Source organism: Microtus pennsylvanicus, chromosome 14 (genome assembly GCF_037038515.1).
Source record: "Microtus pennsylvanicus isolate mMicPen1 chromosome 14, mMicPen1.hap1, whole genome shotgun sequence".
In the NCBI taxonomy this organism is placed as follows: Eukaryota; Metazoa; Chordata; class Mammalia; order Rodentia; family Cricetidae; genus Microtus; species Microtus pennsylvanicus.
Window position 1 is genome coordinate 74992203 of NC_134592.1, and position 18123 is coordinate 75010325.

General features: G+C 40.7%; 1 protein-coding gene across 1 annotated transcript in view; it reads right to left on the reverse strand.

The window, feature by feature from the left end:
• Positions 1–1359: 1359 nt before the first annotated feature.
• Positions 1360–18123, reverse strand: part of LOC142834759 (small ubiquitin-related modifier 2-like) — a 69179-nt gene continuing 52415 nt past the window's right edge. The window contains exon 3 of the transcript XR_012907671.1: positions 1360–1558. The gene's annotated coding sequence lies outside the window, so the exon portion shown is untranslated. The remainder of the gene's footprint in view (positions 1559–18123) is intronic.

An 18123-nucleotide genomic window follows, 5' to 3' on the forward strand; every position in this document is an offset into this window, starting at 1 on the left:
CCAATCTGTGGGAGACATTTTTCTCAGCTGAGGTTTCTCAAATGACTCTACCTGTGCCAAGTTGACACAAAACTACCCAGCACAAGAGTCAACTGTGGATAGTAATTCTTGTAGGAGACTGAGTACTGCCCTACCCAGAGGCAAGTTTATTGGACAGAGAAAGAAAAGGGGAAAGAGAGAGACTGCTTTTGGCAGGTACCTTCTCGCCTTTTTAGGTGCATGCTTGCTTAGTTCTCTGAATTTATGCTTGCCTGTCATTCTGGCTTCTGAGAAAACTTCGACTTCTTACGAATACCCTGTGTAACATTTTTAGCTCTTTTCTATTAGGAGCATTCCTTAAGGTGTTGGTCTACCATCTTCTGAGATATGGAAAGCATGCTCTTAAGTATATGTGGGAGTTCTTCTACAGCAAGAGATCGATCACTTTTTCTGTAAAAAGAGAAGTGGAAAGTGCTTTGTGCTTTGTGGTCCAGAGAGATCTTGGTGCTACCCTCTGACTCTGGGACATTGCAGTTCAAAGCAGCCACAGCCAGCATGGTCCTGGCTGAATTTTCCCACTTTTGTTCTTGAGTGTGTATCTGGAAGGGAAAGCTGGGGCTTCCCTCTTCTACAGCCTCTTCCTCCATGGTCACTTTCATGGTACACTGTTTTTTATGCTCTTCCTTGCTGTTCTTCTTCTCAGGATGCCTGAGAAATACAGCGGAAGCATGGGGACCCAGTGACTCTGAACCCTGTGGGGAAGGATCTGTGGAGGATCCATTGTACCATGGGGTGAAGTCATTTTCTTCCCATGTCATCTCATGGTGGAAAGAGGCCCTGCTTCTACTCATCACGAGCTAGTCATTCAACTTTACTTAGGATAAACTGCAGCAACCTTGTAACCAGGAGCCCTATTTAGTTCTATGGTTTGTGAGTTGGTTTTTGTTGTTGTTTGTTTATTTTTTATTTTTTGAGACAGACTGGCCTCAATGGCCCTGATGACCTCAGTGCTCAAACTCTAGAGATCTGTCTGCCTCTGCCTCTCCAAAGCTGGGATTAAAGGCATGCACAACTACTGCCTGGTGATTTGTGAGTTTTTAGGTTTGTTCTCCATCAGAGTGGGGAAGCTTTGTCTACAAATCTATCATTAAGTAGATGTGTGACCTGAGTCAATTACATAACTTCTCTGAGTCTTAGTTTCCTAAGCTGGTGTAGTACCTGCTACATGCTTTCCCCATCCCTGTCCCAGTTCATGCATAAAAGGGTTTTGCTGTATAATAATCTGATGCATAATTCCATTAATATTGATATAACAAAATTATTGATGTTAATGTATCTTTATTACAATTCCATCAGACAGAGAGGGAAAGCCGATATAAGCAAAAACAATTGTGTTTTCTACCTTCAAAATCTATTTCATGATATTTTTAGAGAAGATAAAATTCCTGCAGTGCATTCTTCTTTACGTTCATTATCTCGGCAGCCAGCTGTGTGATGGTTGAGTTTGCTTGGCCTCGAGCGATTTGAACTTGTTGCAACCTGTTCAGCAATTCCTCAAGTCTTAACATCTGTTTCTTTTCTAAGGTAAGATATTAACATATCAGATTAGATAAACATGCCATTATTCATTTACTTCACCTTGAGGATTCCAGAAACTCAATCCAAAGCTTTACTGAATTGTTTATAGTCAATTTAAATTCCTCTTAAGCAAAGTAAAAGTCTTCATTTGAGAAATAGGGTTTATATGTAAATGCCATTAGCAGCACACATACATATCCAGGACATACAGATTTCACCAGATATAGCTGCTTAGCACATAAAAGTCAATCCCTGCACTCTGATTTTTCAAAGGCATGCAGCCTTCTATAAGTCTTATTAGAGTGGGGGTGGGGAGATGAAGAGGCCTCACAGAGGAAAGGAACAAGGGCTAGAGGACCAAAGGGCTGAGTTTCTGGCTGTTTGTTCAGGGTTATTTATCCTCACTGACATTCCAGCAGCTCAGGGGCCCAGTCAAAGGTTAAAATCACAAGCATTCCAGGAGATACAGAACTTTTTTTTTTTAGAACAAGCTCACCTTCTAACCTTTGTAAATATTCACCAGATATTTAAATCTGGGGGCTCAAAATAACCAAAGAAGCCCATATCAGACGAGTGGAACATGAGGCAGACATTTGCAAAGTATTACTAGAAGTGCTTGGGCTAAAGCAGACATGGTGGAATCTAACATACCTCCTCACCACAAGCCACCCTTTACTCCAGTAATCATCTCCCAAGCTTCAAGAACCTTCTTTTCTCCAGTATAACCCATCTTCCTACATTATTTTATTTCAGTAACATTCCCAGTGCACTAGCATTTCACACACACACACACACACACACACACACAGAGAGAGAGAGAGAGAGAGAGAGAGAGAGAGAGAGAGAGAGAGAGGGAGGGAGAGAGAGAGAGATTACACATATAGGTTCTTCAGACTTTTCTTCTCTTTTTAAAAAACTTCTCGAGACAGGCTTTCTCTGTGTAACAATCCTAGCTGTCCTGAAACTTGCTCTGTGGGCCAGGCTGGCCTTGAACACACAGAGATCCGCCTACCTCAGCCTCCCAAGTGCTGGAATTAAAGGCGTGCTCCTCCACTACCTAGCTTGGTTCTTTAGATTTTCTTTTTCTTTTTGGTTTTTTGAGATAGGGTTTCTCTGTAGCTTTTGGAGCCTGTCCTGGAACTAGCTCTTGTAGACCAGGCTGGCCTTGAACTCACAGAGATCGCCTGCCTCTGCCTCTTGCGTACTGGGATTAAAGGTGTGTGCCACCACCGCCCGGCCGTTCTTTAGATTTTCAATGTATTATTTATCATAGCAAAAAACAATTTTTAAGTACCTCTAAAGTATAAATAAGACAAAATTTTACTAATAATCTTACCCTTTTTGCCCTTTTGTCTTAATGTTATATTCTTTTCATTATTGAGCTCTCCTCCAGGTAAAATCTGTTACTTGCCTTTAAATTATCTTTCACTATGTGTATCTCCATATGACACTAAAAAAATCTCTCAGCAACTAATTGCTACTAAATAGCTGTGTCACTTCACCGTGTGGGCAATCTGCTTCTTTTTAAAGACAGACTGGAGGGGGTTGGATTTTCGGGGGCATTTACTCTGGCACATGGCATTTATGCAATGGGTGATGAGTCTGTGAGGGTGGGTCTGGTTCCAGCTCAGCAGAACATCCAAAAGTAATGGGTAGCTGGGCGTGGTGGCACACCCTTGGAATTCTAGCCCTTGGGATGTTGAGGCAGGAGGATCTCCGAATTCAAGGATAGCCTGGTCTCTGTAGTGTAGTAATAGGAGCGGTGGGGCTGTGTCCCCAGCACCCCGGCCGCCTGCTAGCTTATGCCCCGAAATAACAACACACAAATTGTATTCTTTTAAACACTGCTTGGCCCATTAGCTCTAGCCCTTACTGGCTAATTCTGATATCCCCATCAACCCATCTCTAATAAATTGTGTAGCACCGGCCTTACTGGGAAAAATTCAGCATATCTGACCTGGCGGCTTGCTTCATCACGTGTATCTGCTTCAGAGAGCAGAGCTATCGCGTCTGCCCGGGAGAGGGGAGCATGGCGTCTCTGAGCTCACTTCCTCTTCCTCCCAGCATTCTGTTCTGTTTACTCCACCCACTTATGTTCTAACCTATCAGGGCAAGCAGTTTCTTTATTTAATTAACCAATGACCTTCCTCCATCAATGTAGTGAGTTCTAGACTAGCTAGGGCTAAGTAGTGAGATACAGATAGGGTCTCAAAACAAACAAAAAGGAATAGAATAAGCAAGAGACCAAAAATGTGAAGATGTTGCTGTTGCCAATCTCTGTGTAGCAAGATGACTCTGACCCATAGGATCCCATGTTCATCAGGTCATCAGGATGACGCTGACCCATAGGATCCCACGTTCATCAGGTCATCAAGATGACGCCGACCCACAGGATCCCATGTTCAGGTCATCAAGATGACTCTGACCCACAGGATCCCATGTTCATCAGGTCATCAGGATGACGCTGACCCATAGGATCCCACGTTCATCAGGTCATCAAGATGACTCCGACCCACAGGATCCCATGTTCAGGTCATCAAGATGACTCTGACCCACAGGATCCCATGTTCATCAGGTCATCAGGATGACGCTGACCCATAGGATCCCACGTTCATCAGGTCATCAAGATGACTCCGACCCACAGGATCCCATGTTCAGGTCATCAAGATGACTCTGACCCACAGGATCCCATGTTCATCAGGTCATCAGGATGACGCTGACCCATAGGATCCCACGTTCATCAGGTCATCAAGATGACTCCGACCCACAGGATCCCATGTTCAGGTCATCAAGATGACTCTGACCCACAGGATCCCATGTTCATCAGGTCATCAGGATGACGCTGACCCATAGGATCCCACGTTCATCAGGTCATCAAGATGACTCCGACCCACAGGATCCCATGTTCAGGTCATCAAGATGACTCTGACCCACAGGATCCCATGTTCAGGTCATCAAGATGACTCTGACCCACAGGATCCCATGTTCATCAGGTCATCAAGATGACGCCGACCCACAGGATCCCACGTTCATCAGGTCATCAAGATGACGCTGACCTTGCCGGGCAGTGGTGGCACACGCCTTTAATCCCAGCACTCAGGAGGCAGAGGCAGGCAGATCTCTGTGAGTTCGAGGCCAGCCTGGTCTACAAGAGCAGGAACCAAAAGCTACGGAAAAACCCTGTGTCGAAAATCCAAAAAAAAAAAAAAAAAGATGACGCTGACCCACAGGATCCCATGTTTATCAGGTCATCAAGATGCCTTTGCTGTTTTGTTTAGCTAAGGAAGCCAGTGAAGGAAGACAATGAGTTAACTCCATTTACTATGATGCCCTCTTACTAGCATCCATTTCTTTATTTTCCACAAATATTAATTTTTAAAAATTATTTTATTGATTTTAACATTATAACATGGTTATAACATTATTATAATATAAAATTGTTATAATAATTTTCATTATTAAGTTCTTATACATATGTGTCATTCTATTTTATTCCTTTGTTTACATTGTCCTCTCCCCCCACCGCCTGGCCTCCCTGTACCACCTGCTTTTTCTCTTCCTTTTACAGATAGTCTCCTCTTCTGCTTTCTTCTTCTTTTTTTAAGATTTATTTATTTATTATGTATAGTGTTCTGTCTCCATGTATACCTGCAGGTCAAAAGAGGGCGCCAGATCTCATTACAAAGGGTTGTGAGTCATCATGTGGTTGCTGGGAGTTGAACTCAGGACCTCTGGAAGATCAGCCAGTGCTCTTAACTGTTGAGCCATTTCTCTAGCCCCTCTTCTGCTTTCTTGTTACATAGATTCCATTACCATTTCTATCTGACTCCCTGAAGATCTTTCTTCTATCTCATGATTCTCTTTCTAGCTTTATAACCTACACACGTGCATTCATAATTATACACACACACAAGTTTTTAAAGATTTATTTATTTTATGTATATGAATGCTTTATCTACGTGTATGCCTGCATGACAGATCAGGATCCCATGTGATTGCTGGGAACTCAGGACATCTGGAAGAGCAGCTGGTGCTCTTAATCATTGAGTCATCTCTCCAGCTCCCCCCTATTTTAAATCTAAAGTCCACATATGAGAGTAAGCATAATGTGTTTGCCATCATAGATTTTTACTATAGTCTTTTAAAATTTAGATTTCAAAGTATTACTTCTTAGTAAACTTAGAAATTATCAAGAATAGGTAAAGAGCAGCTAGGAAAATGGCTCAGTGGGTAAAGCCTTTGTCTTTTAAGTGTGAGGATCTGAGTTCAAATCCCCAGAACACAAATCAAACCTAATGCAATAACTTTTTCTATAATTCCAGTGCTCCTATGTTGAGATGGGAGGGGAAGAGACAATTTCTAGAAGTTGGTGAGCCAGCTAGCCTGGCATAGGCAGTTGCAAACAACAAGAACAAAGAAACTCTATCTCAAACAAGTTAGAAAGGAAGTACCAACATTTAAAGCTGTCCTCTGACCTTTGTGATGCCATGAAATGTGTTCCCCTGCACACACCCATGCAAATGGAATGGTAAAGAATGAAAAACCACACCACATTCCAACCATTGGAATATAAAAATATTGGCATATGAGTAGGTACCTGAAATTTCCTGGTACGCATTGATATTCTGAGGTTTCAAAACATTAGAAAGACATAGTTTTGATTACTGTTCTGTTGCTGTGAAGAGACACTATGACCAAGGGAAGTTATAAAAAAAGCATTTAATTGAAGGCTTGCTTACAGTTTTAGAGAGTGAATCCATGATCATCATGGCAGGAAGCAGACAGATAATGGCACTGGAATAGCTGAGAGATTTACATCCTGATCTATAGGCAGAGAGGGCGAGAGAGGGAGAGTGAGAGTGAGAGAGAGAGAGACAGACAGACAGACAAACAGACAGAGACAGAGAGACAGAGACACAGAGAGAGACACAGAGAGAGACACAGAGACAGAGAGACAGAGAGACTGGGCCTGGTGTGAGTTTTTGAAACCTTAAGACCGCCCTCAGTGAAATACCTCCTCCAACAAGTCCACACCTACTCAACAAAGTTACATCTCTTAATCCTTCTCACACAGTTCCACCCACTGGGACCAAGCATTCAAACATGAGCTTATGAGGGTCATTCCCATCCAAACCACCACAGACATTTAGAGTCCCAGGAAAAACAGAGAGCATGCATCACTGCACTCTGCCTCCCAGCTGTCAGCATTGTTTAGAAAGAGTTCAGCTTCCAATTTGTACATGAAGCTCCTGCAGGATAATCTGACTGCATGTTATAGCAGCCCAGCAAACATTTCTTCAGCAGGCCTCTTAGCAGACGATCTGCAAGTGTGAGGCAAGAGTGTTAATATGGTGACTTACTCAGCTGCATTGCCTTCATCATAAACTTTTGGGCTTCATCTTTTCTTTGGTGAACCTCTCCTCATCTGTACTGTTGTCTCACAGAGTTGCAGAAGTTTCTGTATTTTGTCAAGCTTGTGGGTTAGAATTTGCCATGTTATTGGAAGGTGAATGTCAAGTACACGGTTTACAACTTTTTTTTTGTCTTCTGCAGGCATGCTTTCCTCTAAATAAGCAGGTAGGAATTAGGCAATCAGCTTCCCTTAGGAAACACTGCATCATGTTCATGTAACCACAATAACCCTTAAGTCAAATACACCTGCATTTGGCAGTGTATCCCTAGGATATGGAGGGAACACTATGCCCCTTAGAGTCCTCTTCCTCCTCAATCATCTTTTCTCTCTGTGAGAAAGAAGTACTGTTTTGTAGTGCAGAATACTTGTTGAACAAATGCCCACTAGAAGCATGGAAAACTAAAGACTTGGAGCATAGCTGTATTCTACAAAATTTCCTCTGAGGAATATTGAAGTACATATTCAAAATCAATTAAGTGGTTTATATGTCTGCCATTTCAGTGTAAACACAATGAATGAAATGGAGAATCGTGCATTTTAAGATGACACAACTCCATTTTGGTTTTCTTTTTTTGTTTTGTTTTGATTTTTAGCTTTTTGAGGTATGGTTTCTGTGTGTAGCTCTGGCTGTCTTGGAACTTACTATGTAGACCAACCTGGTCTTGAATTTAGAGATCTGCCTGCCTCTGCCTCCCAAGTGCTGGGAATAAAGGTTAAAGGCATGCACCACCACCACCCAGTTTCTTCTCTCTCTTTCTCTTTCTCTCTCTCTCTCCCCTCCCTCCCTCCCTCCCTCCCTCCCTCCCTCCCTCCCTCCCTCCCTCCCTCCCTCCCTCCCTCCCTCCCTTCTTCCTTCCTTCCTTCCTTCTTTCTTTCTTCTTTCTTTCTTTCTTTCTTTCTTTCTTTCTTTCTTTCTTTCTTCCTTTTTTGAAACAGGTCCTTTGTAGCTCTGGCTAGCCCATGACTCACTATGCCTCCCAAATGTTGGGATTAAAGGCATACTGATATGAGAGTTCCCTCTGTATGCTGTGATTACCATTAGTTAATAAAAAAACTGCTTTGGGCCTGTTGATAAGGCAGAACTTACGTAGGTGGGGAAAACTAAACAGAATGCTGAGGGGAAAAAAGGGCAGAGTCAGAGAGAAGCCATGGAGCCGCAGGAGAAAGATGCTGGGAACTTTACCTGGTAAGCGGAAGCCATGTGGTGATATACAGATGAATAGAAATGGATTAAATTAATATAAGAGTTAGCCAATAAGAAGCTAGAACTAATGGGCCAAGCAGTGTTTTAAATAATATAGTTTCTGTGTGTTTATTTCAGGGCTGAATGGCTGGGAACCAACAGTGGCCTCCTTACTACAGCATACTCCACCAGGCCCAACCCAGTTGATTTTTGTGTTTTGAGACAGGAATCTCTTTGATGAGCTGAGGTTGGCATTGAGCCCACAATCCTCCTGCCTCAGCCCCACCCCTCCCAATCTGAGGATTTTGGTATTTGAGTGATGTGATATGAATATATAGCAGATCCTTTAGGAAGCAATTTTTACTTTAGTTATTTTACTTAATATGAACAGAATATTTTATTCTTTAATGTTTTTGAAATACTCAATAACATTTTTATGAATAAATTAAAACCACATTTTAAACAGTACTTTAAAGAAATAGGAACTTTTTATAACTAAAAAGAATCCCAGTGAAGAATAAACCTAGTTGAATCATTCTTTCATCAAACATGTTTTGTATTTATTATGAAATTATAGATTTAAATGTTTGTATGTAAAACTTTTAGGGACAAGTGACATATGACTTGTTTTTAAGATTTAGAGAGCAAAGCTGAAATCATAATGGCCAATCCTGTGATCATTTTATTTGGGCCAATTAGATCCAAGCAAAGAACAGCGGCCTTGGGCATGAAAGGGCACTGCAAGGCCTGGACAAGGCCTGGATACCAGGGGTCTTGGGACTTTAAGCATAGCATAGTTTCTTTTATGAGATAGTTCTTTCCCCTCTATGCCTAATTTTAATAATTGTTATCTGTGCCTTAAATTAAAATAATCTGAACATAGACTTTTTCCAATTCTTTGGCTCAACCATTGGACTTTTTATTCAGGAATAAGGACTCATACCAAATATCCAGTGAATTAGAAGGGAAGTAGACTATGTGTATCTTCCTTTTCCATGACCACATGCTACCATTCATACAATTGGTTTGACAATTTTGGTTATTTGTTTTGGTGTTTGAATAGACTTGCATCTACAGCAATTATAAAATCCTTCTCAATCCAAACATTGGTGGGATCTGGGTTTAGCCAACCTAAGTCCTTCAGACTACTCATTGGTTAATTTGCTGTTGAATAAATAACAGGTTCAGAAGACTCCATGCCATGCACTTTAACTGGCTGTTAGTGAAAGCTCACTCCTGCCTGATTTCTTCTGTATGCTTATGTATATGAGTGCATTCCTGTGTATACACGAGGAGGCCAGAGGATAATTCCAAATGCCAAACATCTTCTTCAGCTGCTTTCAAACTCACATTTTGAAGCAGGGTCTTTCACTGATTTGCCTAAACTGACTGGTCAGTGAGGCCTAGCACTCCTCCTTTCTTTACATCTCAGTGCTAGTATTATTGGTATATTCATTGCTGTGCCTGACTTTTTTATATGAGTGCTGGGGATTTAAGCTCAGGCCTTCATGCTTGTGTAATAGCAAAAGCATGACATTGTGACACCTCCCCAGGCTCTGATTTCTTTTTATTGTGAAAACTGAAACTATAAGATGCTAATATGACACCTAGAAACATTGAGATAGGAAAAGAACTTGGGCAGTGGGGTCTTTTATAAACATAAAAGCTCCAACTGACTGCAGATTATAATGGATATTTCAGTTATCAATGAGTCTACACAGACGGTGCTAAATATTGAATGTGGAAAGGAATCTCATCTCTTCCAGTCAGCCAACCAGACAGCTAAACACAAACTTAAAACAATAGACAACTTTTAAATAATAATTTTTTAAGTCATCTTATGACAGTATTTAATATCAACCAGAATCTGATAAGTTTTGCTTTAATGTTATTTCTGTCACCAAAGAAGATTAATTAATTTTGACATTAACATGCTGGGCTTCTTCTTTTTAAAGCAACATTAAATAAGCTCATTTGTTTGAATTTTAGCTAAATTATAAGATTTACTACTAAATATTATACAGAAGGCACTTTGAGATTATTCTCCTTAAAAACTTTAAAGATGAAATGTTTAACTTTTAACTTTTATTCTCTGGATTAGGTATGTAATTTCTAAATATTATAATTTATAATGGTTATGAATTTTGAGTACTCTTTTTTTCCTTTTTTGAGATAGGGTATCACTATGTAGTCCTGGCTAGCCTAGATCTAGTTATCTAGACCAGGCTGGCCTTGAACTCACAGATATCTGCCTGCCTCTGCCTCCTGAGTACTGTGATTAAAGGTGTGTATAACCATGACTGACCTAAGTACATTTTGTCTTTTAAAAAATGACAAAAACTTGCTGGACAGTAGTGGTGCTTGCCTTTAATCCCAGCAGTACTTGGGAGGCAGAAGCAGGCGGATCTCTGAGTTCAAGGCCAACCTGGTCTACAGAGCAAGTTCCAGGGCTACACAGAGAAATCCTATCTTGAAAGACCAAAAAAGCCAATAAAATAAAAGGCCACCTGGCCATCAGATAGTGGGCGCTATCAGAGAGGAGAGAGGCCCCCAGTAGCTGATGGGAACAGATGCAGAGACCCACAGCAAAACATTAGACTTGAGAGACAGCCTAAACTGGACACCTTCATCCTGTCTCTCCCGCTTGGAGCTTGGGGAACCTGGAGGAAATGAGGGAGGAAGGGTTGTAGGAGCCAGAGGAGTGAGGGCACCAGAAGAATCTGACCTACAGAGTCAACTAGGCAAGGCTCACAGGGACTCACAGAGTCTGTGCTAGGGCCCTCTGCATATATATTATGGTTGTTAGCTTGGTGTTTTTGTGGAACACCTAACAGTTGGGAGTGGGGGGTGTCTCTGACACTTTTGCCTGTTCTTGGAACCCTTTTCCTTCTACTAGGTTGATTTGTTCAGCCTTGATAAGAGGGTTTGAGCCTAGTCTTATTGTAACTTGTAATGCCTTGTTCAATTGCTATCCCAGGGAGGCCTCACTTCCTGAAGAGAAATGGATCTAGAGGAGAAGGGAGGTAGGGTGTGGGGTGCTGGAAAGAATGGAGGAAGGGGAAACTGAGGTCAGGATATATTGTATGAGAGAAAAATAAATTTTAAAAATGGGGAAAAAGATTCATTTGTTCTTTCTCAAATTCACTTTGTTTTTTTATACTTTTTACTTAGCTGTAAGGAATTGATTTTGGAGACTCCCACCAGTTTACTTATATTTCTTATCTGAAATAAGAAAAAAAAGAGAGAATATACACAGAAATGAAGGAAAAATCAGTCACTAAAAACTAGATAGAAGCCTACATAACCAAACCATAGACTCATTGAAAAGGACTCTTTAAAAGGAGATGATTATTATTTTTTCATTATTATGTTTTTATAATAACACTAATTTACCTTTAAAAAGTAGTGATCACAATGATTGTTTGACAGCAACATTGAACTAAAAGTATGTATGAGGTTTCTTAATATAAATCTAAAAGTCAAACTTAATGACTTTTAAGAATTATCTACCTTCAGTGGTGGCCATTTTTAACAGGTTGAGACTTATTCCTGATAGGTTAGTTACTCTAAATGTCCTCAAATTAAATAACGCACTTTATTTGAAAGCTAACAAGAGTATATTTTTTTCTTTCATGAATGAGCTAAAGCTGGAGAACTCCCCCACCTCCTCCTTGGGGGAGTAATTGTGCAACTAATATCCTAGTGACTAGAAGTACAAATTCTTAATTGTGTGATTTGGGTAAGGTCATAGGCTCTTTTCTCGAAGTTCTAACAAATTAGCAGTGGTGAGTGCAAGAAACCATAGGACAAATTGAGCCTTAATGAATAAATTAATTGTGACAGAAGTAGGGTTAATTAAGAGCAAACAGATTTGGGGAGAGTTCACCTTTTATTTTCCTACAAAAGTGGCCTGTTAAATTTGAACCACACAGCTTCTGTGAAAAAGTATTTAAATTGTAGTCATTAGCAAGTGATAAAATAACAAAAATAAGGCTTTAGATGATTAAAACGTATACCTTAATTTTCTGGATTTAATCTTTAATTCTTTAAAGCAGTTAAGACTAGAGAGCAGTCAAATAAAAAACCCAGAAACACTCACTCCAGGAATGCACCAAGTGTTACAAGTGAAATCTCAGGGTCCATAGGATGGTGCCATATTCAGACAGACAGACAGACACACAGACAGACACACACACACACACACACAAATATGGAGAGGCGGTGGTGGGAGACAGAGACACATAGAAACAGAGAGGGAGGGAGGGAAGGAAGGAAAGAGATGGGAAGAGAGGGCGTAAACTGAATTCCTTCACTCTGCAAACATTTCTGCACTGCATCCTCAGTCACATCTGATTCCCAAGAACCCTCACAGTCTTTGCTGGCATTCTTCTGCCTTGCAATCAGGAAAAGCACATCATTTTGTCAACAGGGCAATCTCATTCTCATTCTTTTCCAGCTTCCCACATGCGCTGACTACACCAAATTCTGTGAATGCAGACGTCAACAGTTATCTTTTAACACTGTCAGCTTAACACCATGACCAACTTCATAAGAACCTAGCAACAATCAGGGCTCGTTTCAGTGTTGGGAGAAGTCTTTTGTATTTGAGAAAGAGAAGGATAATCATTTAAAATTATATTAAGCTATTGAGGAGTCTTAACCACTGAGGTTTAACACTGCTAGGATTGCTGCTGTAATATTTTCAACTAGATCAGACACACAGTAGGGACTCAGCACAGATTTCTGAAAGTACTGAAAAATTACATATGAGGGCCAAGCTAGGTAGTGATACAAACCTGATATCTTCTAAATAAAAAATTTTAACACTTAGTATTGTAGGGATATTTTACAGCTTGGATTATCAGGATTTGGAGTGAGGATAAGTGGACTAGAAAATAGAAAATAGGGTCTCTTTCTCTCTCTTTCTATGTATGTATGTGTGTATGTATGTATGTGTGTATGTATGTATGTATGTATGTATGTGTGTATGTGTGTATGTGTGTATGTATGTATGTATGTGTGTATGTGTGTATGTATGTATGTATGTATGTATGTGTGTGTTATGTGGCTGTAGTCTTACCCCATTTTCAAACTTGGCTTTCTATCATTTTCTTGGTACAAAGATTTGTTTCCCATGCATCTTTCTTTTGCTTGTAAGTTGTCTTCTATTCCCTAAAAATTTCTTTTAAGAAATTGCTAATTTTCACTGACTGTTCTTCCAGAGGACCTGGATTCAATTACCAGCACCCACTACTGTCTGTAACTTCAATTCCAAGGGATCTGATTCCCACATACAAACCCACTTGCAGGCAAAGCACTAATATATCTAAAGTTAAACTAAGTAAATAAATAAAACATTATTAATTATTGTTATCATAAAAAAAGAAATTGCTAATTTTTATTGCTTAAGCTTAAAACAACAACAACAACATGTGCCTAATATGCAACCCTTAAAATCTTCTTATTTTTCACTAAAGGTTTTAAGCATATTGTTGAAAAAACTCCAATCCAGGGATCTGGTACCTCTCTCTGGCCTCTGCAGATCCGCACAGTCACACACCACCACCACCACCACCACCACCACCACCAGCAACACAATTACATCAGGCTAACAAGCTAGCTCAGTCTACGAAGTATTTGCCACACAGACATGATAAGCCGAGTTTTATTCCTAGAACCCAAGTGAAAAGTTGGGTGTGGTGGAATGCACTTATGGCCTAGATGCTGGGAAAGTGGAGACATCTTTGGGGCTTTCTGACTAGCTAGTCTAATGATGGGGGAGACTCTTCTGTTTTGTGTTAATTTCATTGGTTAAATAAAGAGACTGCTTTGGCCCTTTAATAGGACATAAAATTAGGTAGGTGGAGTAGACAGACAGAATGCTGGGAGAAAGAAGCTAAGTCAGGCAGTCGCCATGATTCTCCCACGGGACACACGCAGGTTAAGATCTTCCCTGGTAAGACACCTCATGGTGTTACAGGGATATTAGAAATGGGTTAGATCAATATGTAAGAGCTAGCCAATAAGAGGTTATAATTAATAGGCCAGGCAGTGTTTAAAAAAATACAGTTTCCGTGTAATTATTTTGGGTGTAAAGCTAGCCAGGTGGTGGGACGCAGCCCGCAGCTCCCTACTACAGTCTAGCTTATGTGGTGAGCTACAAGATTGACTTCTGGCCTCCACACACACCCACATATATGTAATGCATGCATGCATGCATACATGCACACACACACACACACAAAGAAACAACAACATGTTATTACATCTATCATTGCAGAAAGAAGTACAAAACCTAAGAACACACTCCTCTGAAGTATTTTACAGTTAAATTCTAACATTAAGTTTTATATATTTGATAGAGTCAAAATACGTCTTTGAGTTCATAAAAATTGTTTTTTGCTTTGAGAGATCTGCATAATCTTCAAATTTTCAAGGCCATGTTTTGACATTTTTATGAGGTATGTGCTCTTACAAACAAACAAAACATGTCTACACAAGTCTGTGAGCCATGCCATTCTGAGTTCTGCTTTCTTTTTCATCAGAACTGTGTGCCTGTGACCTGTCCTATATGCACATCTACTTTAAATTCCACAGTGATTTTAATCGAGAATAGCATAGTTTTCAGTTGGTAGGGCATATGATTTCTAGACTCTGTTCTCTTGTAATTTCCATTTAAATGGTGTTTTAACACAGCTCCAGGGACTGGAGGGATGGCTCAGTGGTTAAGGGCTTTGGCTGCTTTTGAAGATGACCTGCTTTTTTGTTTTGTTTTATTTTAAAACAGAGGTTATGTTCCTAGCACCCACATTGCAGCTCTTAACTGCCTTGTTAGTGCAATACTAGGGGATGTGACACTGTTTTCTGATCTCTGAAGGTATCATGTATGCATGTGGTACACATATATACACACACATGCAAGCAAACACTCATACACATAAAATAAAAATAAAGCATAAACGTTTCCTAGCAATTTTCTTCTTCACTGTTACGCCATTGCATATCAAGCAAGACTAGGCAGTTTTTACCTGATTCTACAGCCCTTGGAACTGACTGTCCAAATTATGAATCATAGATTCTGGTTCCTGGCTTTCTGAACGACATTCCTTAAGAGAGTCAGAGCCCCTTGAGAGCTGGGACCACCATACAGCCTGTGTCTCTCAGGCCTGGTGCAGAGAGCACCCTCACATGGTAAGCAATTGCATGACTAGTTCCCTGGTTGCCTGCAAACCTTGCAGAAATGATTCATATCAGTGTTCAGCTTGCTGGCACGGTTTTATTCTACTGCCGTTCCAGCTCTCTAGCTCTAAGCATTACATTCCTATGTAGATTCCTACAGTTGTTTCTGACATATTGTATGCAGAGAGACCTACAAAACAGCTCCTAGGTAACCAAATAAATACCTATGTTATCAGCACTGAATCAATCTGTCATTTTTATATTTGTATATTCTTTGAGAAAATAGTCAAATTTTAGGTTTTTCTTGTTAATTTAATTTCTGTTCTTTTACTTATAGCGAGGCAAGAAGAGCTAATGTCCATTTTTGGGACATTTTGGAAACAGTAAATAAAATAATAAGATCCAGCAACAATCTTTTATGAATCTTCAAATAAATAAAATGTAAATAAGTGTATTATTTGCATATATATTATGAAACAGATGATATACTGGCTATTACCTATGAGCTTTATGTACATATATGTCCTTATAAATATAAACTCAAAAAATAAGAATGACAGGGCCATACAAGTGAAAAGGTCTGCAAACTCAGCAAAGCCACAGACTTTTACTGTAGCATTACAAATATACCTTTTCAGTACTTGAATGTCTGGGATTTAAAATGCTTCAATTTTTTCCACACATTTTCTTTTGGGGCCAGTATCTGTAAGATGTAAGATATGAGCTAATCCTGGTGTTTTCAGAGTTATCTATGATGGAACCTGTCTCATTAGTCCTCTTAGCAGATGTTGATATGCTGAAGTATTTCTTGATGTTTTCGGAGGCATCTACTGTTGACAGAAGTTTCTGTCCTGTCTGATCCCACAGCCGTTCAGCCCCAAAGAAACACACAGAGGTGTACATTTATTATAAACTGGTTGGCCTAATAGCTCAGGCTTTCTTTTTTTTATTTTTTTTAATTGAGAAAATGAGAAAAAAAAAACAAGTTTCCACCTCCTCCCAGCCTCCCATTTCCCCCCCTCCTCCCACCCTTCTCCCCCTCCTCCCACCCTTCTCCCCCTCCCCCCACTCCTTTCCCCCTCCCTCTCCAGTCCAAAGAGCAGTCAGGGTTCCCTGCCCTGTGGTAAGTCCTAGGTCCTCCCCCCTCCGTCCATATCTAGGAAGGTGAACATCCAAACTGGCTAGGCTCCCACAAAGCCAGCACATTACATAGGATCAAAACCCCTTGCCATTGTCCTTGGCGTCTCATCAGCTCTCATTGTTTGCCATGTTCAGAGAGTCCAGTTTTATCCCATGCTTTTTCAGTTACAGTCCAGCTGACCTTGGTGAGCTCCCAATAGATCAGCTCCACTGTCTCAGTGGGTGGGTGCACCCCTCGTGGTCCCGACTTCTTTGCTCTTGTTCTCCCTCCTTCTGCTCCTCATTGGGACCTTGGGAGCTCAGTCCAGTGCTCCAGTGTGGGTCTCTGTCTCTATCTCCATCCATCACCAGATGAAGGTTCTATGATGATATGCAAGATATTCGTCAGTATTGCTATAGGATAGGGTCATTTCAGGTTCCCTATCCCCAGCTGCCCAAGGAATTAACTGGAGACCTCGGCTTGGGCACCTGGGATCCACTCTAGGTTCAAATCTCTGGCCAACCCTAAGGTGGCTCCCTTAACTAAGAATTGTGCTTCCGTGCTCCCCTATCCAACATTCCTTTATCCCAATCCTCCTTTTTCTCCAAGTTCCCCCCTTCCTCCCCTTCTCCCTTTTCTCTCCCCATCTCCCCTTACCCCCATCCCACTCCACCCCCAAGATCTCAATTTTCTCCCTGGCAACTTTGTCTACTTCCCATAGCCAAGAGGATAACTATATGTTTTTCCTTTGGTTCACCTTCTTACTTAGCTTCTTTAGGATCACCAATTGTAGGCTCCGTGTCCCTTATTTATGGCTAGAAACCAATTATGAGTGAGTACATCCCATATTCATCTTTTTGGGTCTGGGTTACCTCACTCAGGATAGTGTTTTCTATTTCCATCCATTTGCATGCAAAATTCGAGAAGTCTTTGTTTTTTACCGCAGTATAGTACTCTAATGTGTAGATATTCCACACTTTCTTCATCCATTCTTCCATTGAAGGGCATCTAGGTTGTTTCCAGGTTCTGGCTATTACAAATAATACTGCTATGAACATAGTTGAACAAATGCTCTTGTCATATGATAGGGCATCTCTTGGGTATATTCCCAGGAGTGGTATTGCTGGGTCCAGGGGTAGGTTGATCCCAAATTTCCTGAGAAACCGAAACACTGATTTCCAAAGTGGTTGCACAAGATTGCATTCCCACCAGCAATGGATGAGGGTACCCCTTCCTCCACAGCCTCTCCAGCAAAGGCTATCATTGGAGTTTTTTATTTTAGCCATTCTGACAGGTGTAAGATGATATCTCAAAGTTGTTTTGATTTGCATTTCCCTGATCACTAAGGAGGTTGAGCATGACCTTAAGTGTCTTTTGGCCATTTGAACTTCCTCTGCTGAGAATTCTCTGTTCAGATCAGTGCCCCATTTTTTAATTGGGTTAATTAGCATTTTAAAGTCTAGTTTCCTGAGTTCTCTATATATTTTGGAGATCAGACCTTTGTCTGTTGTGGGGTTGGTGAAGATCTTCTCCCAGTCAGTAGGTTGCCTTTTTGTCTTGGTGACAGTGTCCTTTGCTTTACAGAAGCTTCTCAGTTTTAGTAGGTCCCATTTATTCAATGTTGCCCTTAATGTCTGAGCTGTTGGGGTTACACATAGGAAGCGATCTCCT